Source organism: Rhinopithecus roxellana, chromosome 6 (genome assembly GCF_007565055.1).
Source record: "Rhinopithecus roxellana isolate Shanxi Qingling chromosome 6, ASM756505v1, whole genome shotgun sequence".
NCBI lineage: Eukaryota > Metazoa > Chordata > Mammalia > Primates > Cercopithecidae > Rhinopithecus > Rhinopithecus roxellana.
The window spans coordinates 147,235,488-147,260,089 of NC_044554.1; the positions used below are offsets into that span (position 1 = coordinate 147,235,488).

At 41.5% G+C, this 24,602-nt stretch overlaps 1 pseudogene; it reads right to left on the reverse strand.

Moving 5' to 3' along the window:
• The window catches only part of LOC104681900, a 51,504-nt pseudogene that overhangs the window by 24,862 nt on the left and 2,040 nt on the right, over positions 1-24,602 (reverse strand).

Below are 24,602 nucleotides of genomic sequence, written 5' to 3' on the forward strand. Positions count from 1 at the left end.
ATTGTACCAGTTACATCTTGCAGCATTAGATGATATTATTTAATTTTTCAGTTTTTGCCATCTCTTTGATTTTTTTTTTTTTTTTTTTGAGATTGAGAATCTTTTGATTAGAGCTAGGGGAAAGGAGGAAAACTAGATAAATTATGTGAATAAGATTGCTTTAAAAATTCTAATTTTAAGATGAATGATGAAGGATACATGAAGAGAAAAATCTATGACTAATTTGGTACAAATCGTAAAAATAATTTGATACATAAATGTATCAAAGTCTTCAAACCCATGTAACTATTACCTGACAACAAGGTTTAGTTGGATGATTGGCTGAAGATTTGCAGATGCAAATATTACCACTATGCCAGATGTGTAATTGGACAGTCACTGCCAATTAAATGAGACAGGAAATTAAAAGAGTCCAAGAGATAATTGATTCTCCAAATTAGTAACTCAATTGGTCAAAATTACAATACCTGTTGAAGTTACTTTAAATTATACTCTAATAGTAATTAGAGGCTTTGCCTCATGTTCTATGAAATATTTCCATTTGCTGATGAAGTACTAAGAGACTGGTAATTTAGGCAAATAAATGATGATTGCCTGATCAAAGTCATTAAATTAATACAAAATGTAATAGTAGTAAATTCTCTGATAAAAGAAAACAGTTTAAAATCTATAGGGAGGTAGCCAAAAATATATTCTGCAAATATTTGGATACATTTTCATACAGTCCAGCAACCCATTCCATTTTGCAGATTGACTTGATAGGTTCATAGACCCATCTTTTTTCTTTTACTGTGGCAATAAGTAATTGAGTCTATTCCATGCCTTTGTCATACCTAATTGCCACTTTATTGTTCCCGAAGGGCAACTCGATGAAGACTTTTAAAAAGCTGAAATTAAAATGACTAATAAGGATTAAAAGAAGGAACTCAGAGGTTGCAGAGCCTGTTGAAGCCTGATGCTATTTCCTACAGTTATATTTTAAGGTAGTTAACTATAGGTCTCGTAATCACACGTTTTTGAGAGAGTAATTGTGCTTTCTTGAGATCTAAACTTTAAGAACCATAGATTTGCCTTCATTGTGACATAAGGAACATGTTCTGAGTCTCAGACACCTTTTGCCAAATGTTCAAATCCAACACTGTCATTCATTAGAAAGGAAAAATTGTCCCGATATAGAGCAGGATCCACAAAGGAAAATGAGTCTGAAATAAGACAGTTGCTTTACACACTGGGAATTCCACTTACTATGCAGCACTTAGAATGTGATAAGATTTCTGGCATCTTTTAAATTGTGGCTCCTGGTTGCTTTATAGAAAAGATGATGTCCCAGTCTATGTACCTGTGAACAGAGGTATCTGGGGAGCACTCATTTTTTCACTAAAAAGAAACATTTTAAGTACCTCCTAGTTGCAAGACAGGTTCTGCACCAATGATGCTTTGGGATGGACGAATAATTCGGCTACCTTGAATGAAAGATATAGTCAGGTTTTTTTTGTTTCCAGGCCTCTGGAACATGTAAACGTTGCCTAAAAGTATAACACTCTATTCCTGCAAAAGCAATGTAAAAATTAAACATACTTTTTGGAATTTTTTTTAACAAAGCAAATTTCTCCTGGATGCTGAGTAGGAACACCTAGGAAGGTGGCTGTGAATTTCTGGGTGTAGAACTTACGAAGCGTTAGTGAATCGGAACCATAATCATTGCAATTCCAGTTGATCTGCCTCAGGTAAAACACAAAATCATGTTTTAAAGGGGTGAGTAGATGCTTTAAAAATGTTTTCAAAATAAATGTTTTGAATGTCAGTTTGGTTTCTGAGTTAAATTGCCTCTAAATGACCCAGTTCTAAAGTCACATTTCAAAGCTTTGGGAAACCCTGTCTAGGGTCTGTCTAGACCTCAGAATTGCCCTGGTTTGTTTTAAGGTTTCAGCGAGGGCTGGCCTGCTGGGTTTGCCTATTTCCAGGGCAGAGGCATGTGTGAGACGTGATGCAGATTTCTTTTTTTTTTTTTTTGAGGCGGAGTCTCACTCTGTCGCCCAGGCTGGAGTGCAGTGGCCGGATCTCAGCTCACTGCAAGCTCCGCCCCCCGGGTTCCCGCCATTCTCCTGCCTCAGCCTCCCGAGTAGCTGGGACTACAGGCGCCGCCACCTCGCCCGGCTAGTTTTTGTATTTTTAGTAGAGACGAGGTTTCACCGTGTTAGCCAGGATGGTCTCGATCTCCTGACCTCGTGATCCGCCCGTCTCGGCCTCCCAAAGTGCTGGGATTACAGGCTAGAGCCACCGCGCCCGGCCGTGATGCAGATTTCTAAGGTACTGTTTTGTTTTGTTTTTTCATTATACCCTGTATGAAAAAATAATTTTAAAAAGTGATATCATGGTATACATCATTTATATGTCATGGAAATTGCATTCTTCTTTGGCTTTGGAGCTTCTTAAGTGAAAAGGGTCAAAGTGGTGGATCCCAACCAATGATCCAGTGGCTTTGATCCAGTGGCATCAGAGAGCTGGATTCTACTCTGACACCATAACTAACCCACTGTGAAACTTTGGAAACTCAACCTTTCTGGACTTCACTTCTAAAATGAGGTATTTGGTATATAAACTCTCTATAGTCTCTTTGGTTCTTTGCCTCTATGATATTACAAAGAGTGCTGGCAGGTTTTCTAAATTTTATTGTATGCTGTATATTTGTCTGGAAAACAAACAAAAAATTCAGCACTAATTATATACTGGGCAAAGCTAAAACTTAGAATGAACTTAGCAGCTAGGCAGTCATGAGTTAGTATATAAGGTAAGTTTATGGAGACTCCAAATCTCATGCAATTGGGGCACTGAGTCAGGTCAGGTGGGGTTGTTCATCTGTCTCAATCGGTGTGATGAAATATTCAAACTAAATATACACTTTTAAAACATAGACATGCTTTGGTTTTTTTTTAAAAATAGGATTTTGGAAAATACTAGAAACATTGACCAAATCAATTAGCTCATACCTTAGCAGTTCTGTGTTGCATGCATTTGACAGGGTGGAACATTCCTAAATAGGTATATTTAAGCCCCTGTCAAGGCTGGATTGTGTAATGGTCTGGCATATGTGACTTCTATGTTTCTTTAATTACTACTTCATGCAGCACCTGCATTAAAAGTGGAACACTGTGGGTCTAGTGAGCCTACCTCACACTGAAGGGATGGAGGGGATCAGTCATGTCTGTTGCATGATCCTTTCAAGTTGGACAAAGCAAATGGGTCAGCCACTGGGGGGTTAGAGCAGTGTGCATCATACTGGACCCTGTCATTCCAGCCAACGGAGGTATCCCCTCAACAACAAAAGCCATTCACACAGCAGCGGTAAGCAAAGAGGCTCACTGCACACCATGATGCTACTACTTCTGAGATCTCCATCCTAATGTGCGTGGCTCTCACTGTGTGAGAATATAACCTCATCTAAAGAGAGATAGACTGGCAGTCTTTACTTAGGGAAGATGAGAAGAAGTTTATTCAGGTAATTAAGAAAGGCCACTCTTTCACCTTGAATATTAAACAGACTCATTGGTTAATTGTTAAACTCTCTTCTTATAGACTAATTTGGTGGTATGAATTTTCTCTCAAAATGTATCCTTGAAACTCTGTCTCATCAAAGAATTGACTTAAGGGTGAATGAAATCTGTGAGAATAGTGTTTTTGTAAAAAATTGAGGTGAAGTTCACATAACATAACAACCATTCTAAGGTTTGTAATTCAGTGGAATTCAGTGTATTTACAATGTAGTGCAGTGACCACCTCCCTTTAATTTCAAAACATTGTTATCACACCAAAAGAACACCCCATAACACATTGAGTAGTTACCTCCATTTGCCCCTTCCCCCATTTCCTGGCAACCACAAATTTACTTTCTGTCTCTGTGGACTTGTCTATTCTGGACATGTGTTATATTTTGAGGAGCTACTTTTACTCCAAGGAACTCAACTCCTAAAGGATGTGAAGGAAGAGAGCATGCACCTGCAGCCCCGTGATTATCAAATACCTACCTGTCGGGACCTCCTGCTTCCTTCCCCCTGAGGTACAACCACCTACAGACCACAACAGGCTGTCCACCAGCTCCAGAAAGGCTGCCTGGCAGCCCAGCACAGGAGGGAAGAATGATGTCCATTTAGAGTTCCAGGAAAGACATAAGTAGGGCTGAATAAAATGATTTTAGTTGGAATTTGTCCACATTTAAGGGCTAATTAATGGGGATTATGAACAAAGTGAGGAATGTGCTCTTGGCTGCCACTGAGTTATCAATGTAGTAAAGTATGGCCTGTGAGTTTCCTAACCTCTGTAGAAGGACGCCCTTGTGCTCTGTCCAACATATTGAACTTGTTAAGTGCTGAAGAAAGCTGGACTCTTGGAAAAGGATGTGGAGTCTTTTATTCACTCACTGGACGATTGGTGCTTAAATCTGCGGAACCTGGACATGTGACGCTTGATCTTAAATCTCACAGGGAAATGGTTTGGTTAGTGATCACTGTTAAGATTCCATTCTGAGGCTTCAAAAAGTGATGGAGGAGATCATCTATCTGTTCCCTTTCCTAATTTGGACAGTCACCAATCTTACATTTGAAGTGAAAATATTAATATTTCTAGACACGTGCAAAATGAGAAAAAAATCGTGGATTGAGCAGCTCTGCAGGCTTCTTTCTCTCTCTCTCTCTTTTTTCTTTTTTTTTTTAGGAAACTGAGATCTGAGAGGCTTGTTTCTTCATTAAGTATTCTACAAACCTGGGAACTTTAGAAATGCTAGCTGGGAAGAGAAAGAGAAAATGAGGAAAATAACAAAAAATGGAAAAATCTTTTCCCCCACAGGCATCATTTTTCAGTGAGTAAAAAAAGGTTCCAAATATCTGTCTGTTTCAGAATCCATTTAAGCAGTCTTAATCATCTCACCTCCGTTTCCTTATTATTCTAGAGCCTACTCATTTTTTCCCTTCTAGAGTTAAGTTGCAATGCATATAGAGATGCATGAGTTTTATCCAAAATTTGTGATTTATTTTAGGTGGGCTCTTTCTTTATTCACATAAAGTAGCATTATGCATAAAAATTTAAAAATTTCCACCCCATAATTTTTTAAAAAAGTAACTTGCCTCCCCCACTAAAGTTATATCCAGATAATACAATAAATAAAAACTCTATTCTTTGCCATCTAGCTTTTAAAATTGGGCAAGAGTGAGCGTTTACTGAAATTTGCTCCACTGCATAGAGCATAAATACTGTTTTAAGAGAAAAAGGGGAAGTTCCAAGCAAATGGGGATGTAGTCTGTTTTTCTGCTCTTGACTTGGAGGAGCTATTTTGCATTTCCTCAAAATCTAGAAGTAACTAGGGCAGGTTGGGATGGCTATGTGTTGGGCAAGAGGGTGAGGAAGAGGAGGAGGGAGAGGAAATGAAGAGGAGGAAATGGAAGAAAGAAAAAGGGAGGAAGAGGGAAATGGCTTTCTACAGGGACTTCCCTAAGCAAGGCCAGGGCAGGCAGGTAATAAGTATCTGAATACAGAGGAGCTTATTGGGGGTTTGCGACCAACTCCCTCACTGGGCATCCCTCCAGGTAGGGGTTTGGTGGAAGGCAGACTTCCATGGGTGTGCAACTTGGGCAGTGGCACAGAGTCTGGTGCTCAGAGGGCCCACACTCGGTTTAGGGCTCTGCTGTCACCAACTTGAAATTCTTACTAATCTTATTTTTGAACTTGTGTTCTGTGTATAAAGTCTGATGGGACACGGAGCACATACATGAGCAGAGGAGACATATGCAATATTCATGTTTGCTGTTCCTTATCACCTCATTTGCATAAAGAACCCATGATGCTTAACGAGCACAAAATTTCAGCAGTCTCACAATGCATGAGAATTCAATAAGACTCAAAAAGACTAAGTGTAAAAAACGGGAAGTGTGTGATGCCTACAACTGAGTAAGCGGGGCAGCAGAAAGCCCCAAGAGGCCATGCTTTCCATTAGAAGACGTGCTTTCCAGAATTTACTTCAAATGCAGAAGAAGTAGTGGAATTCTAAGAAACACAGATGAGCTGAGCGTAGTGGCTCATGCCTGTAATCCCAGCACTTTGGGAGGCCAAGGCGGGCAGATCACCTGAGGTCAGGAGTTTGAGACCAGGCCGACATGACGAAACCCCGTCTCTACTAAACATACAAAAATTAGCTAGACGTAGTGGTGCGTGCCTGTAATCCCAGCTACTCGGGAGGCTGAGGCAGGAGAATCACTTGAACCTGGGAGGCAGAGGTTGCAGTGAGCCAAGATCGGGCTATTGCACTCCAGCCTGGGCAATAGAGTGACACTCTGTCTCAAAAAAAAAAAAAAAAGAGAAAAGAAAAAAGAAAAAAGAAACACAAATGACCAAGGAATCTTATCACATCCTTTCTTATTCATGTTGCTTCCCTGTAATAGTCACCACTTATACTGAAAAAGATGACATAAAAGGAGAGGGAAAGATAGGGCAAATCATAGATTCTTTTCCTTTCAGACTCCCCTTACTTATCAGTAAACCGAAGGTAGAGGGTTGATAGACTATGCACTTATCAAGCGGTGAAAGAAGACTAGCCGAGTTTGTTTTGTGCAGAATTTTTACTGTTCTGGTGAGAACAAAGTACATATGCATGTATGAGGTACAAAATGTCAATTGTGCAATTTTGGTGATTCTGCATACAAGTTAAATGTTCCTATATTTGCATTTATAACTGATATTGCACAATATAAAAATGAATGGCGGCCGGGAGCGGTGGCTTACACCTGTAATCCCTGCACTTTGGGAGGCCAAGGTGGGCAGATCACCTGAGGTCAGGAGTTTGAGACCCGCCTGGCAAACATGGCGAAACCTCATTTCTACTAAAAGTACAAAAATTAGCTGAGCTTGGTGGTGGGAGCCCTGTAATCCCAGCTACTTGGGAGGCTGAGGCAGGAGAATTGCTTCAACCCAGGAGGCGGAGGTTGCAGTGAGCTGAGATCGGCCCTGCATTCCAGCCTGGGCGACAAGAGTAAGACTTCATCTTAAAAAAAAAAAAAAAGGCAAAATTCATGCTAATAATTTTAATTTAAAATTTTTCTTTAGTACAACATCACATCATATAGCAAATAAGAACACACCATGACAACTAGGGAAGAAAGGAAAAATCTTTATAATTTAGTATCTGTAACGGTATTTCCCCCTGCTTTTTGAACAAGGGGCCCCAGGCCCCACAAATTCTATAGCTGGCCTAGGGGAAGGTGTGCAGGTGTGATACAGGTGTGGTGCTGGAGCCAGACGGAAGGTGGGGGACTGGAACTGTAAAGCTGATCTGGTTACATTAACAACTCTGAGTACATTGATAAGATATTTCTTTCTTTTTTCTTAATAATTTCTCTTAAAACCAAGTAAGACAGTTTGGCTGTGTCTCCACCCAAATCTCACCTTGAATTCCCACATATTGTGGGTGGGACCCAGTGGGAGGTAATTGAATCACGGAGGCAAGTCTTTCTTGCGCTATTCTCGTGATAGTGAGTAAGTCTCACGAGATCTGACAATTTTAAAAAGAAGAGCTCCCCTGCGCCAGTTCTGTCTCTTTGCCTGCTGTAGTCCATGTGTTCCGCCATGATTGTGAGGCTTCCCCAGCTACACAGAGCTGTAAGTCCAATTAAACCTCTTTCTTTTGTAAATTGCCCAGTCTTGGATATGTCTTTATCAGTAGTGTGAAAACAGACTGATAAACCAAATACCATGCTTCTCCAAAGCACTCCGCCCCTGGTATATTTCCGGGAGATAAGCCCGTTTTTCATATGAGAACAGTGAGCTCCAAGGAGTGGCCTGCCCTTGGCTTCTGTTCCCAGGGCGAGTGTGGAGGCTGAGCTCTTCCGTTCCGTCTTCCATGGAGCTTGGCTGGTTCCTATGAACTGCAAGTTAAGGTTTGTTATTTTATAGTCCATTAAACAATCTTTTATAAAAATTAAAAAAAGTTATAATGTAAATATAAACAAAAAGTTAATGTAAAAAGGTTAAAAAAAATTTGGTGACTTTTTTTCAAGGCCTAAAAGCCACAATCAGATATTGTTATAATTTTGGGTGTCATAGATCATATCTTACATTTGACTCTGTGGGATTTACCAATCTTAGGCCTATAATACTTTTTATAACATAAGTGGAAGCTGTTTCACGGGTTTGATTTGTTAGTCTTCTCTTCTGCCGTTAATTTATTGGTTTGTTCTACGTATTTTACAAAATCCAAACCTTGAGAAACAAGGCTTGACAATTTAGCTCCATATACACTTCAAAACTTAAGAAATGGTGAGATGTGTTTCATTTATATTCTTTATTATTCATTTGACTTACAAAGTATGTAGGCATGGAAATTGCCTGTCAGTTTTACTACTGAAAGCCCCAGCTACTCTTACTTAAGATTAGAGTCATTCTTTTTATAATCACTCACTTTCCTCCAAGAAAATTCTCTTTGTGTGGGGGGAAATTTTCGATGGAGAAGGACTTTGTGTGGACTTCCAACCCTTTAACCTAGGTTATATAGTAGGATGTTAAGTCAGGAAATGACATATCGGGGCAGGAATCAGTTGTGCTCCCTCCCAAGTCTATTTTAAAGCACTTTCCATTTTAAATATAGCAATAAAATATCAGCCTCGAAATGTCTGATAAGGATAAAAGCAATAGATCCAAATCCAATCTAAATCTGACACTGCTAGGAACAAGAATTCACATTGGTAAGTCAGGACTCATTTATGGGGCCATAAATGGGTGGGCTGGCTATAATTTGGGTATTAAACTTGTAAAATATATTGATGGTATGGAAGAGCTAAATAAATAATTTACTACAAAAAAATTGGAAATCTTTACATGGTACTTAATTGACCAGTTGGTCTCCCAGATTCTCAATGCTCCTTGCTTTGCATTTATGTGTTTTTCATAGGCTAGATTTTCCTTTTTCTCACTTGAGTTTAATTTCCCTCTGCAATGAATGATCACAAGTTAGTGCATTTCTGAAAACACACACAGTTTCCATTTAAAATTTTGCCAATCCATTACAGGCCTTTGACAATTTCATTTACCTGTTAGGAGGATAAATGTACCCCCATGTTCTGTCTGTTCCAGGATAAGACAAATTTCTGGCCTCAAAAAGCCTTTTCAGTACCACATCTCAGTACCTGTGCCGAGTACATAATGGGAGGGGCTTCAAGGAGATGCTTTACAAAATTTACTGAATCTTTGTGCTTGGCATTTTGGGAATCAGCTGAATAGAGAGAAAAATGATTTTAGAAAGCTCTGTCATGGCCTTCTACACATCTGTGAGGTGCTAAGTGTGGTTGGGGAAGGGAAAGGAGAATGAAAATATGGAAACTCAAAGTAAGGCAGTGTTATTTATGTATGTATCCAGGAAAACAAGTAGATTTATTGGACGATTTTAAATTTAATAGTAACAGTATCTCACATGTGTATAACAGTTACTTGTTTCAAAAGCCTTTCATATCTTTTATTTTTTCACTGCTTGTGATATTCCCCCAAAGTAAACAATAGAGGCATTACAATGGCCAGTCTTACTGGATGAGAAGACTGAGGTTTGGGTAAATTGGGACTTGCACAAAGCAATTTATACAGCAAATAGGCTGGTGCCTAGAGCCCGATTCTTCAGAATCCCAGGTTGACTCTGCTGTGAAGGATCATTTTGTGGTTCCACTGGCATGTAATAGAAAGGCCAACTCAAGCAAGCTTAAATAATAAAGAGTTGCATTGGCTTGTATAATGAGAAACCCAAACGGGGTGGGCTTCAGGCTTGGTTCCATCTAGGTTTTGACTCTGTTTTTCTGCAGTTCTTTCTGTGCCCTTCTGGGAGCTGACTTTGGCTTCTGGCTGGTCGTTGGTAGCAATTGAGGGAGTATGCCTCCTAATTCATCCCTACTAGGTTGACAGAGTCTGATTTCTCCATTGTTATCTCTTAAAAGCAAGGTAGGACTTTCCTGGAAACTTCCAGCAAGGTTTTTCTTTCTCCAGAATTGGAGTGCGTGACATCCTCAATCAATGACTAGCATGGACCATGGGATTACTTTGATGAGCTTAGTCTAATCAAAGCCAATTCTGAGTGCGGGTTATTCTGAAGAGGGAACCTATCTGAACAAAAGCAGGGTCCTTGTAGGAAGAAGGAGGTGAGAATGGGCGATGGGTAGGCAATCAACAGAGTCCTCTACAGTTACTCTGTATGATTTCAGTAGGCCACACGTTTGAGGAAATCCACGTGTTTGTTACGGAACAAGGTAGCCAAAGAAACCTTTTTGGTTTGGCCAGAGGGGCTGATGAAACAGCTAAATCCTGGTTGTTTCGCAGTCTCTTACGCACCTTCTTACTTTGTTTCCCCAGCAGCATCTGTGCTCTCCCACATGGCTTCTGCTTGGTCTTCTGCCAGACCCTGGGCTTCTCACAGGTACAATGGCTGTGCGTCACCCTCAGGAAACCCAGGGGTTTGCCAGAAGCACTCGCTCCTGGAGTCCCTAACTTCATCCTCTGCCAGACCCCATTTCTGAAGTGAAAGTACACAGAGGAGTTAGTCATAGAGAGTCTTGTGCAATTCTAAGAGGGAAAATGGGTGAGAGTTCATTGTTTTCCCTGAAACAAGGCTTGGCAGTCCAAAATATTCCCCAATGTGCTGAAGTTAGTTTACCAGCAATGTGTTTTTCTCATACCAAACTGCTGTCTGAACCACAACCTTGTTGAAAAGAGTAGGGCCATACAGCTTACACAACTCTATCTATCCTCCCTGACAATTATAGAATAATAATGCACATCGAATACATCAGGTAGTTTTCTTATAGAAGAGTACGCACTAAGAAACTTTAAATTTTTTGTCTGGAGAATCCTTGGTGTTCTAAATATGCAAAGCCTTTATCGCATCAGCCACCGCCTCTTACCCTGAAGACAAGCCACACTCTGACTGTTAATCCAGACCCAGTCAAACACACCAGGACCTGATGGGCCAGATCCCACAATACAGGGGATGTGTACCAGAGAGCACTGCTTAAAATGGAGGTCACTAGAGATGCTGAGGAGGAGGAGGAGGTGCCCAGCTTCCTTTAATACCATCGCGTGTTTTCAAGTGGAAGATTCATTTAAACAAGGGAAAATACCTTCTCCCTAGGCTTCAGGCCCAGGTAGGTAATAAAAAGCAACGAACACAACTCCAAACCCCAAACACTCTGTCTTTTTAAATGAGTTTTGAGGCTTAGTTACTCACGTGTGACTAGCAGGACTAGTGTCATAATTTGCAGGGCTCTGTGCAAAATGAAAATGTGAACTCCTTGTTCAAAAATTATTAAGAATTATACGACAGTGACAGCAAAGCATTAAATCAAGCATGGAGCCCTTTTAAGCACAGGCCCTGTGCAACTGCGCAGGTCTCACACCTACAAAGCCAGACTTGGTGACTGTGCTCTTTAAAGTGACAGCACATTTTCTCTCACTATTTACTGTAGCTATTTCTTAGCTCTAAACAGTCATTTCCTTTCAAAGAGCCCAGAACATGGAAAACTAGTTTGGATATTAATAATTGTTTTAATTTAAGGAGGAGAGCCTAGAGACATAAAATTGTGAGTTTTTGTTCTGGAGCCGCCTTGATTTGCAAGAGTCAAACCTGGTTTGTGCTTTAATTTTTGAATGGCCTTCAGTGAATCGCTTCCGTCTCAAAGTCATTGTCTCATTTACTGTAAAGCAGGGGCAATTCTAGTGCCTACTTTACTGGACTTCTAGAAGAATTAAATGCAATATTGAATTTAAAGTACTTAGCATAATGCCTGGCTCATATTATTGCTCAACAAATATTAGCAATTGCCATGATAATTATGAACTGAGAAAGGGATGGTTGAGGACTGAGACTCCTCCAAGGATATCTTAGGGTTAGGGGGTTTAAGTTGTGTTGGGTTTGCCTGAGCCTAGTTACAACTAGAAAGTTTAAAAATGTTTTCTGATAATGTATTCTTTATTTGTAGAAAATTTTAGAAAAAAAATTAAGTGAAATTTATACGTGGATTAATCATTCAAAGGTAACAACTGTTAGTTTCTTAATGTATTTCCCTCACATTTTCTTTTTTGCCTGTGTGTGTATGAGAATTGTACCTTAGTGTAGTTTTAGTTTTATATTCTGCTTCCTCCCCTTCCTGTAAATATCACTTTATGGCATTAAATTGCTTTCAAAAATTTTCATGATAGCTTAATTCTATATTGTGCAGATGTTCCATAATTTGTGTGTTTCCCTATCTCATGGACTTTTAAGCCGTTTTCAGTTTTTCAGTATTGTAAATTATGCTATGAATGGCCATGCGCATATATCCCTGATCTCCTCTGACTATTCCTCTCCTACAGAAGAGTCCTCTTTTAAAGAAGGGATCTAGAAATGCATGGGTTAAACCTCTTGCCATGTGTGATGCTTCCAAAATGATTGCATCAGTTTCTCTTCCATCAGGTAGGGATAGGGGGATCCTATCTTCCAAGACCTTCTCCAACATCGAGTTATTTGTAAACCTTTGACCATTTGATGGGCATGAAAATTGTCATATCTATAATACTCTGTTGCTTTGATCAGTAGTGAGATTGGGCATATTTTCATGTTTATTGAGTATGTTTACTATTTACTAAGTATTTATGTTTCTTTATGAATCGTAAGTTCATGGCTTTCTGCCAGTTTTTCTATTGGGCGATTTGATTTGTGCCCAATTATTATCTGTTTTTTTTGCCCAATTATATTATTTTTAATAAGGTACCCCAGATTCTTACCTCTCCTAATAATAATGCACATCGAATACATCAGGTAGTTTTCTGTAATAATGTAGTGTTAGTTCTAAAAACGTTTAGGACCAGAACAGAGTATGCAGTGGTGAGATGGTAAGCTATTTGACAAATATGGCTATTGACAGCTTCTTTCACCATCATAGCCATGTTAGGTGGAACTTGTCTTTTAAGAAAAATTATTACAATACTAATAGAGAGCAATTTTTCAATATTTTACGGGGTTATCATCAAATGTTAGTAGTAATTCTTTTTTCTGTGATAGGACTGTGTGATTTTTATTTTATTTCCTTTTATTCCTTGTACTTTTCAAAATTTATGTCCTGAACACATACTGCCTTTTATTATCTGTTTTACAGTTAAACAATAAAAACAAATTCAAAGACCTAGTGATGGTTAGAGTAAGCCTGTAATATTTTTGTTCCATATGATTTAGCAAAACTGAAGTTGCAAATAAAATTATTTGTCAAGTTACAAATGAGCTATTTAATCCTATTACCTTTTTAGCCTTTATACAATCCGATCTTGTAGTTGCCTGCACTCCCCTAAAGGGGATGTAATGCAGTGGGTACCACAATAGGATTTTGGGTCAACTAGATCTGAGGTCACATCCACATAGCCTCATGTTGGGTGTGTTTTTTGTGCCTTAATTTTGTTTCTTTAAGGTGGAGACAATAATATCTTCCTCTTCCTAATAAGGTTGTTCTGAGAAATAAATGAGTTAGAGTATTTAACACAGCCACAGGCACACAGTAAGTGCTCAACAAATAGATTTCATTTTTATTAAACAGAGTTGATGTTAAGCCTATTTGAATGAATACATTGGATTCAGTGACAGCACTGAAAGTCAAGTCTACAGAGGCCTTATTTTATGCCTCTTCTGCCTTCACCCTGAGCAAGTGATGTCAAGTCCACTATGATCCCACCTGCTTGCCAAATAGGGTCTCATGTAGGTCTGGGATGGGGCAGACCACTATTCTCCCAGGAAAGGCCCCGTGTGTCTGTGTGTGTAGACTTCTCTGTCTCTGAGTCTCTCCCTGGCTCGCCCTCTCTCTGTTTCCCACACACCACATGTCCACATACCCACACACTCACAGACTCACACACTACACACTTAAACATCACACACACTCTCATACACCACACACTCAGACTCACACACACCATACACACTTACACCACACATTCACATACCACACATTAATACACTCACACACCACATAGATCACACACCACACATTCACAAACCACACATTAACACATACCACACACACCACACACTCAGACTCTCACACATGCCGCACACTCTCACATACCACATGCTCACACACCCACACATTCAGACACACACACCGCTCACACCACACACACATACACCACATGCTCACACACCATACACAGACTCACACCACACACATAACCACACACTCAGACGCATCACACACTCACACACTACATGCTCACCCACCACACACTCACAGACTCACACACACTACACATACAATCACACACTCACACACCACACACACTACACACTTACCCACTCACCACACGCTCACACACCACACACCCACACAGCACACACTCCCACACTACACATACAACACATTCACAAACCACACATTAACACCCACACACAGACTCACACACTCACACCCCACACACACACCACACACCCATACAGCACACACTCCTATACCACACACATAACATTCACAAACCACACATTAACACCCACACACCACACACACACACCCCACACCCTCTCTGATCTGAGCAAGTCGTTGTGTGCAGGAGAAGAAAAATATATTTTCCTTGTATTCATCCTAGGTTTATTGGCTGGGGCCCTGGTAATAAAGACAGAGAAGAGCACAAACATTTATGTGATCTAAGTATTCGGTCACACGGGAGCCTTCATCAGGAGCGGAAGGAGCAGTTAAACCCAGGTGTTTCTCTGCAGGTTTGAGGAAGAGCGAAGAGTAGTGGAGAATATAACAAGACAAAGGAGGTCTGAATGAAATGTTATGGCCTGGGGACCTTAGTAAGGCCTGCTTGTCCGCATTCCTACCAGCATCCCTGCGTCTTCAGAGGCAACACTGCTTCTTCTCTCTGGGTCTTGGGGGTCACCTCTCCCATGAGGGGCTTATGACCTACTTCAGGGGAAGGTCAGAAGCTCTGTCTTGCACATGCTATTTCTCAAATTCCTTCAGCTTAAGATATTCAATATACCCCATGCCATATTTTGGGGTAGCATGTCCTGAATCCTGTTTTGTGGTGATGGAGGGTATACATTAGTTGATTACTTTCCACTGATTTTCATTGTACATGAGGTTGTAACCACAAATATGGTGGCAGTCAATGAGAGGTTTAAATGACAGAATGTGTTCCCTTTAAATGCAGACATAATACTTTAAAGCACACTCTATGGCCGGAATTAAGCGTTAGAAAGCAGATGTTTTGACAGGACTGCTTGGCTCAACAGACAGACCAACTGTGATTAAGGCAGAGGCCCGTGGGTGTATCCAGGAGGCTGATGTCCTTTCTCCCAAGTAGTTGGGCAGGTGCTATAAATCTTAAACTAAATGTTGTCTATAAATTTGGCAAAGAGTTGCAACAACTCTAACGCTGGTAAGGGGAGACAGGCATTCTCATATCCTACCAGGGCAGTATAACTTGAGACTGTCATCTGGAGGGCAATTCGGCAATGCAAAGTGTGATCATTAAACTGTGTATCATTAGTGAGGATACTTTTAAATGCAAAGAATAGAAAACCAGGCCGGGCACGGTAGCTCAAGCCTGTAATCCCAGCACTTTGGGAGGCCGAGACCATCCTGGCTAACACGGTGAAACCCCATCTCTACTAAAAAATACAAAAAACTAGCCAGGCGAGGTGGTGGGCGCCTGTAGTCCCAGCTACTTGGGAGGCTGAGGCAGGAGAATGGCATGAACCTGGGAGGCGGAGCTTGCAGTGAGCTGAGATCCGGCCACTGCACTCCAGCCTGGGCGACACAGTGAGACTCCGTCTCAAAAAAAAAAAAAACCAGAAAACCTAGACAAAAACAGCTTAGCCAAAGAAGAAATTCATTATCTCACCCAACAAGAATTCTGGAGGTAGGGGAAATCCAGAGCTTGTTAACTAAATACCTCTGTGGTCATCAGGGTCCCGTGTCTTTTCTGCCGTTCTGCTCTGCCACTCTCAACTTACGGGGTTGTCCTCATGGTTAATTCATAATGGTCATAGTATGGCTGCAGCAGCACGAGCCATCACAGACTCATTTGACAGTGTCCAAGGGCTGGAAGAATGTCCCTCTCTTGTGTCACTATTTAAGAGGAAGAAAACTTTCCAGAAGCCCCTCTGTCTGCCTTCACATGGCTAAATGACTAGAATTTTCCCTCTAAAATTTCCCTCTAAATTTTTCCCTCACATGGCTAATTGACTAGAAACATATTACACATCTATTTTAAATTCTATCATTGGCAAAGAGAGTGAAATTGCACAGTTGGCTTGGGGCTGAAGAGAAACTTGGCTTTCTCTGAAGCACAGACCCTCCCAATATCTGAATCAGGTGTGAGTTCGATTAACAAAGAGGAAGTTGGTGGATCCTTGCTGTCTAGGCCATCAATAGAGTCTGCCATCCTCTTTAAAGCAGGGCTTTAGAGAGCTTTCCACAACACAGCACACACAGAAAATTCCAGTACAGTCCGGGCACGGTGGCTCAACAGATAGACCTGTAATCTCAGCACTTTGGGAGGCCAAGGCAGGTGGGTCACTTGAGGTCAGGAGTTCAAGACCAGACTGACAAACATGGTGAAACCCTGTCTCTATTAAAAATACAAAATTAGCTGGGCATGGTAGCGCACACCTGTAAACCCAGCTACTTGGGAGGCTGAGGCAGGAGAATCGCTTGAACCCAGGAGGCAGGGGTTGCAGTGAACGGAGATCACGCCATTGCACTCCAGCCTGGGCATCTCAAAAAAAAAAAGAAATTCTAGTACAATATTTGCATGGCACTCTGAAGTACATTGGGGAGCTTCAATATGGGGCTTGGTGAAAATTACTATCTTTTCTTTATGATACATAATTACAAGAAAAGTAAAATACAAAGTACTAAGAAAGATATTACACATTGAATTTGTATAAAACTTCCAAATAAAACCTTTTCAAGTTTTAACACGAGAAACTTGAGCTTGCTTCTAGAGACACATATTTTTCTATTTCAGGTTTTATGTTGAAATAGCTACACTGAACTCTTGATCAAGACTTTTCTTTGATGATTTCTTCAAATTCTTTATAGTCACCAGAGGAGAACTTTATTCTTAAAATAGTGATAAAAATAATTAAACCGGCCAGGTGTGGTGGCTCACACCTGTAATCTCAGCATCTTGGGAGGCCAAGGCAGGGGGATCACAAGGTCAGGAGTTTGAGACCAGCCTGGCCAACATGGTGAAATCCTGTCTCTACTAAAAATACAAAAATTAGCTAGGTGTAGTGGCACATGCCTATAGTCTCAGCTACTTGGGAGGCTGAGGCAGAGGAATCACTTAAATCTGGGAGGTGGAGGCTGCAGTGAGCCGAGATCTTGCCCTTGCACTCCAGCCTGGGTGACAGAGCGAGACTTTGTCTCAAAAACAGAAACAAACACAAAATTAGCTGGGCGTGGTGGTGTGCACCTGTAATCTCAGTACTTGGGAGGCTGAGGCAGAGGAATTGCTTGACACAGGGAGGTGGAGTTTGCAGTGAGCCGAGATCGCGCCACTGCATTCCAGCCTGGGTGACAGAGTGAGACTCCATCTCAAAGAAAAAAAAAATTAAACCATTTTTACAACCATTTGAACATTTTCTACAGTTGCAAATCTATTAAAAAAATTAATAGGTCTTCTTTTTCTTTCACTGACAAATATAAAAGTGAAATTTCTTTTATTAATGAAAGTGGATTTCAAGCTCATTTGAACTTTTTCATAGCAGGTCTTTCAAAATCATGACACCGTTCTAATGTACATATGAAATGGTAAAGTGGGCATTATTACCTAGGCAAGATGCTGGTACAAAAGCACCTCAGGTACAAATGGACAGAGGGGTATGGTATAGATGAAAAAAATGCCTCCTGCATGAGCCCTTCCAGAGCCCTGTATTCAGTCTCCATTTTGCCCTGCTTAATAATTGCACTTGGGACATAAACTCCCCCAGCAGCTCCATAGGTCCTTGTCTACCAAGGGCGTGGTGTGATCCATAGCCACCTGCTTGGGGAAGCACCCTTTCCCCATGCTTAATAGGTTACTCTAGAACAGTGGTTCTCCGAGTGTAGTCCCCAGACCAGAAGCAAGAGCATCATCTGGGAACTGGTTAGAAATGCAAATTCTGGGGTCTTACCCTAGACCTATTGAATCAGAAACTTCAGGTGGGCCCAGTCTCTGTGTTGCACAAGGCCTCCAGGTGATTCTAATGTGCCCTCAGGTTTGAGGCAGTGAAGACAGATGTTGCTCATCATGCCCAACTATAGGTGCTCTGTTCGTCCTAACTCCAACTGTGGACTGAGAGGATTGCTGTCTTGTAGTTAACCTGTGTCTTAGTCCATTTGTGTTGCTATAAAAGAATACTTGAGGCTGGGTACTTTATTAAGAAATTTTGGCTCACAGTTCTGCAGGCTGTAGGATAATGGTATCAGCATCTGCTTCTGGTGAGGGCCTCAGGAATCTTCCACTCATGGTGGAAGGCGAAAGGGAGCAGGCATTACATGGTGAGGGAGGAAGGAAGATTGAGGGGCAGGGCCAGGATCTTTTAATAATCAGTTCTCACGGGAACTGAGAGAGTGAGAACTCACTCACTACCATGAAGACAGCACCAGGCCATTCATGAAGGATCCTCCTCCATGATCCAAACACCTCCCACTAGGCTCCACCTCCAACATTGGGGATCAGATTTCAACTGGAAGTTTGGAGGGGACAGACATCTAAACTATATCAGACTGTGACTCATCCAAGGCACACAGTCTCTGCTCCAAAGCAAGGGTGCATCTCCACCTCTTCCACCTCTTGCCTTTGGCAGTTTTGAATGAAATAGCTGAAAGCAGAAAGCAGGACAGAACAACAGCCAGGGGAGGAAGGTCTGAGGCAACCACCCATGGGATAGTCAGGGCCCATTGTGTGTTTCCTTGGCTGGGGAAGTCATATTTCCTTTAACGTTGTTTAAAGTTGTTCGAGATTGACAATGGTGACAAGCCTGCCTCTGTCCTCATCAGAACTCCAGAGAGCAGGAGTAGCCGATCTCAGCCATTGGTGCCACCCACACAGGAAATGAGAGCACTTCCTATTTTACACACACACACACACACACACACACACACACACACGCACTTCATTAGCAGTTATGGTTGGGCACTGTCTCACAATATCTGACCTCCTATGGGGCTTGTCCCTTTGCTCATGAGGAAAGATGGGACCAGAATGCTGTGGGATACAAAATCACTTCATTAGATCACAGGGTGCTTGGAAAGTGATGTTAGATTTTTGACTTTAGAGAGAGGGTCTAGCAGACACTCAACCACTTCCCCGATGTCCCTGAGTCTGCTGCTCAAAGTCAAGACAGGTTTTCCTTTCAGGGTAACACTTCCTGGTAGTCAATAAAATGTGCATAACAGCAGAGGGTGGCACTGGCCCTAAGGAAGAATTTACATTGGGCTTTGCCTCTCCCCTCTGGTGTGGTTTTTTTTCTTACCCTTGGAGGGTGATTTAGGATGGAGAACTAAGAGGGTACCTGAGCGTCAAGGGGCGTCATTTTCCATTCCATTCCTCACCAGCTGAACAAAAGAGTACTATGCCTTGATATTGTGATACTGACTACCCTATAGCATTTGATGCTTAAAAAGCATTTTCACATACTGGATCTTTGGAGCGTCCCTAGGACAGTAGTATGAAGGAGAATTTGAACCTCAAGGGGAATATGTTTGATTTGTGCAAGTGGAGATGTGAACACAAAGTATCTAGATCTAAGAAGCACCATCCTCTTCTTGCCCCAAAACAAGACCTCTTTGCCACCTCACCTTGCTCATCGTCAGCAGGTCAGGGTCAGTTTCTTTCCTACAGATTTTAATGATGAAACTTTCTGAGACTTGCTTTGTCCAAGAAAACTACCTCATGTTGTTAAACATCTTCACACTTGGGAAATTCTTTCCTATATTGGACTAACATCCTTGCTTTAAAAATGGTAACTAAGCCCATTTTTTCTCTTTCTTTTCTGGTAAAAAGTAGGGTATAGTAATAACAATAACTAAATTTATTGAGCATCACTATATTCTAGGCATGCTTCCTCAACTTCATGAGGAAAGTACTATTATAACCCCATTTTACAGATAAGGAAAAACGAGGCACAAGATGTTAAGAACTGGTATAACTGGCCCAAGATGGAAAAAAACAGAGGCATAGGATGTTAAATAACTGGTCAGAGTTAAAATGGCTAATGAGTGGTTATGAAGGGATTTGAGCCCAGGTGGTTTGACTCCAGAATCTATGTGCCTGATTCCAGGACCACATTGACTTTAAGTAAAAAAGGAGATCCCCAATAACTTGCTTTGTGTATCTCAGTGTAATTCCTTCATTCTCTCTCAAAATAAATCCAGCTGCTTTTGTAGCTTTCCCCAGGTGTTACTTACCATTCAGTTAATCTCTTTTTTTCACCCCTGTTAGCTGCTCTTCAGCAGTAAACACATTAGGGAGGCTGTTCTAACATTCTTTTACTCCTGGGTTATTACTTCCACTGTGGCAAAACTGTTATACCGAATTTGAGTATAGATCTCCCTTAGGAAGTTTTTCCAGGTCCTGCTTCTACATGACCAGCAGGAATCTCCACTCGTTTCCTCCGGGCAACACACTTCAAAGTTCATATTAGACAGACTCAACTATTATTCTTGAGGCTGCTATAAAATTTCTCAGTGTAATCAGTACAAAAGACTTTCTATTGTTTTGCATAATTTTAGGTTAATTTACATGAAGTAATTAAAGACAAACTGAAGTCTAAACTGTCAGTTGAACCTGTTTTGTTGTTTTGATTTGTTTTTTGAGAAAGGGTCTTACTGTGTATCTCAGGCTGCAGGCTGGAGTGCACTGGTGCAATTATGGCTCACTGCAGCCTCCACTTCCCAGGCTCAAGCAATCGTCCCACCTAAACCTCCAGCAAAGTTGGGACCACAGGCGTGTGCCACCACACCTAGATTATTTATTTATTTATTTATTTATTTATTATGTTTTGTGGAGATCGGGGTCTCCCTATGTTGCCCAGGCTGGTCTTGAACTTCTGAGCTCAAGCAATCCCCCTGCCTCAGCCTCACAAAGTGGTGGAATTATAGGCATGAGACACTGCACCTAGCCTGAACCTGTTTTAAAAGCTTGGAATTCAGAAACACTGAAAGGAGTGTATATTAAAAGAACTACCTGAGACTGGGTAATTTATAAAGAAAAGAGGTTTAATTGGCTCTCAGTTCTGCAGACTGTATAGGAAGCATAGCTGGGGAGGCCTCAGGAAACTTACAGTCATGGTGAAGACAAGGGGAAGCAGGCACATCTTACGTGGCTGGAGGAGGAGGAAGAGAGAGAAGGGGGAGGAGCTACACACTTTTAAACAACCGGATCTTGTGAGAACTCACTCTCAGGAGAACAGCAAGGGGGATATCCACCCCCATGATCCAATAACCTCCCACCAGGCCCCTCTTCCAACTTTGGGGATTACAATTTGACATTAAGTTTGGGTAGAGACACAAATCCAAGCCATATCAGAATGGGATTAAGTCCAGACTATAAAGCTAAGAAAAACTGCTTTCATTATTACTCCTAAAAAATCTGGGGACATTTCTGGGCGTGAGACTGGGGAGCTGAGACAAGGATTACCCCATCAAACAGTATACCAGCTATTCCCTTGTTCTGAAACTTCTTCCTTCTTTGTTCCAAACTGTCCTTGACTATCATCGCAGTTAGATGTCCACTTAGACATCTCCACTCTGGGGAGCTCCTCCCTGATTCCAAATTCAGTTAGGTGCTCCCCCCAACCCCAGAGCCCTCCCGTTGTCTTGTCCTTGCTCATTCTGCTAAATGGCTTGGCTTCCATCCTGCCCCAGGTTGCAGGTCATTGCCTGCGGGCAGTGACCTTGCCTCACCCTTCATTGGCTCCTAGTTCTACCCTGTAAAGGGACTGGTTCATAGATACTCAAATATTTAGTAAATGAATGAATGAGACCTTATTAGTGCAGATACTTTTTTTGTTTGTTTACTTTTTCATCTCTGTAAAAGAGGCGACCTTACTTTTCTATGTCAGTGAACATAATGAGAGCCTTTTTTTTTCCCCTGACTTCTCTCCTTTAATTAGGTGGATCATGAAAAATCACAAAGTACTTTAAAAAATGAACTGGTTCAGAACATCCTTCCCAATTATTAGCAGCTCCCAAGGATTCTACAAGGCGCTTTTCAAGGTACTCCCTCTTTTTCCTCACTGACGTTTCCAGAGCCTGCTGGTGTGGAAAGAATGTCTGAGAAGGAAAAAGAGCCGTGGAGACTGCTTTTTCAAGCCAGGCTCCCAACCAGGACATTTTCTTCTGCAGTTTCCCGGAGATCAAGCCAGCAGCTGCTTCCTGCCCCTTGCTGAGCTGTACCTGGGGGGCTGATGATTTTACTGTTCTTTGGTAACCATGTAGATTCAGAGCTGCATGTTCAGTAGCTAGAGGGCTCCCTTAAATGGACAAGGTTGGAGCCTCACATTCCACGAGCCATTGGAAACTCTCAGCCTTTGGTTCCTTATTATGAGAATGTTATTGTGGCTCTGGGCTAGACAATGAATCTAGCATTGGTTTTGATGTCTTTTGTTTCATGCAGCCCATAAAAAAGCAGCTGGGCCCTCCTGTCTGCACTTGGTTTGGGCAGATAGACCCTCTGCTATGGCAGCCTTTAACTCTCACTCTAACCTGCCCTCATTAACTTACCAACAACAGGAAATCTTGCATATCACGTTTCATTTTGTAGTGACCTGTAGCACCCTCAAGGTGCCCATCCCACCTATTCTCTTTGAAACCCTGACTGGGGAAGCTAAAATGCGTTGTCCCCATTTGGTGATTCTTAGAACCATACATAGGTCACTTTTGTTCACTGGCCCATTCCCATCTTCCCTCCGTTAAGTAGCTGCAACTGAATTTTGCGATAGCCTTTTCTTTTCTGCCTCTGAGGTGATTTTAGGGAATGTGTGGAAATCTAAATCTCCTGCTGGTCAACAGGCGAGAGCTGGGTACGAGAGGCTGAGCTGCTGATAGGGTATTTGATTCTTTTTCATTCTGATTAAGCCTCTGGGGACTCATAGTCCAAACATGAAGGACAAATGGATTTTAAATTAGTTCTTAGGATCCAAAAACTCTGGCTGCAAGTACAAAGAGGTTAATGGTCTTGTAGGCATTTTTACTTGCTTCTCAGTTTTACAGCTTTCAATCCTTATGTGAGCTGATAGGAGCTTCTCATTGGCAAGAGATGTTAGACAACTAAACCCAGGAAGAATAGAAATAGTGCCAGGAAAGACAGATAACCTGCAGAAAGGCTATAAGGCTGTTTTGGCTTCTCCCAACCTGTGCAAGCCTGCCATCAGGAGGGTAGGGATAGACAGGTGACAGCCCACTCTTTAACTACAAAAGTGCCTGGAGGTAGCATAAAGAACCATCAGGGCAGTGTCACACTTTCTTCCTCCCTATTATATGTGCCACCCAGAAGGTATGGTCCTGTTGCTTTTCAGTTTAATTTTCTGAGCAGTGGACATATATTAAATGAGGAACAAGTCCTTTTGCAGATCTTTGTACAGTATGCAAGTATTCATTCAACACCCAAAATGTTGGAAAGTCAGATGTAAGTCAACATTAATAACAGCTAAGCCTGCAGGAAGTATGATTTCCTCAACTGCTACCAAAGGAAGTGACAGAGTATCAGATACATGTTTTTGATGTTTTACTTTTTAATTTTTGTGGGTACAGAGTAGTTGTATGTATATATAGGGTACATGAGATGTTTTAATACAGACATGCAATGGGTAATAATCACATCATGGAAAATGGGGCATCCATCCCCTCAAGCATTTATCTTTTAAATACCAGTTATTTGATTAAGAAAAATTGGGATGGAGAAGATAAGTAACTGCAGCGGAAGTTGTAATGGTCTTCAACTGTCTATATCATCATCAGTCTTCTAGCTCAAATGATGGCTTGAATACACTGCCACCAGAAGTATTTTCTGGTTCAAAAATAGGAAGCAAATTTTCAAGTGCCAGGATGAAATCCACTGCAATAACGTAAAATGTAATCGCCCCATTTATTATTACAGAGATTATCAAAGGTCTGATGGTGTTTTTAATGGCGGTGTGTTTTAATGACAGTGGGTTTCATTTCTGTGGTGGAAAAAAGGGTTATGCTCCAGCAACCTAAAATAGCCCCACTGAACATATTTCGCACCTCCACACAAGGCACTTGGGGATTTGTATGGGAAGAGTCCATTTTCCTGGGTTGAAAGAGATGTGATTTGGAAAGGGAAAAGGTTGCTGAGGGCAGGAAGTACCTTCCGTTCAACTAAGGGCATAGGTAGCTGTTGTCCTTCTGGTACCTTCCTCTGGCCCATGGGGGCAGCAGTGGGCGAGATGGTGTTATTTAGTTGATGGAGGTAAGGAAAAAATAAAGTGTATGAAGTCGAAGATTGAGCACTATGTGGAAAAGTTTTATTGTTAAGCAGGGAACCTGTGTCTAGGCTCTGGCGATGAGATGTCTAGACTTGGGATGGGGTGTGGGGAGAACTAGGGT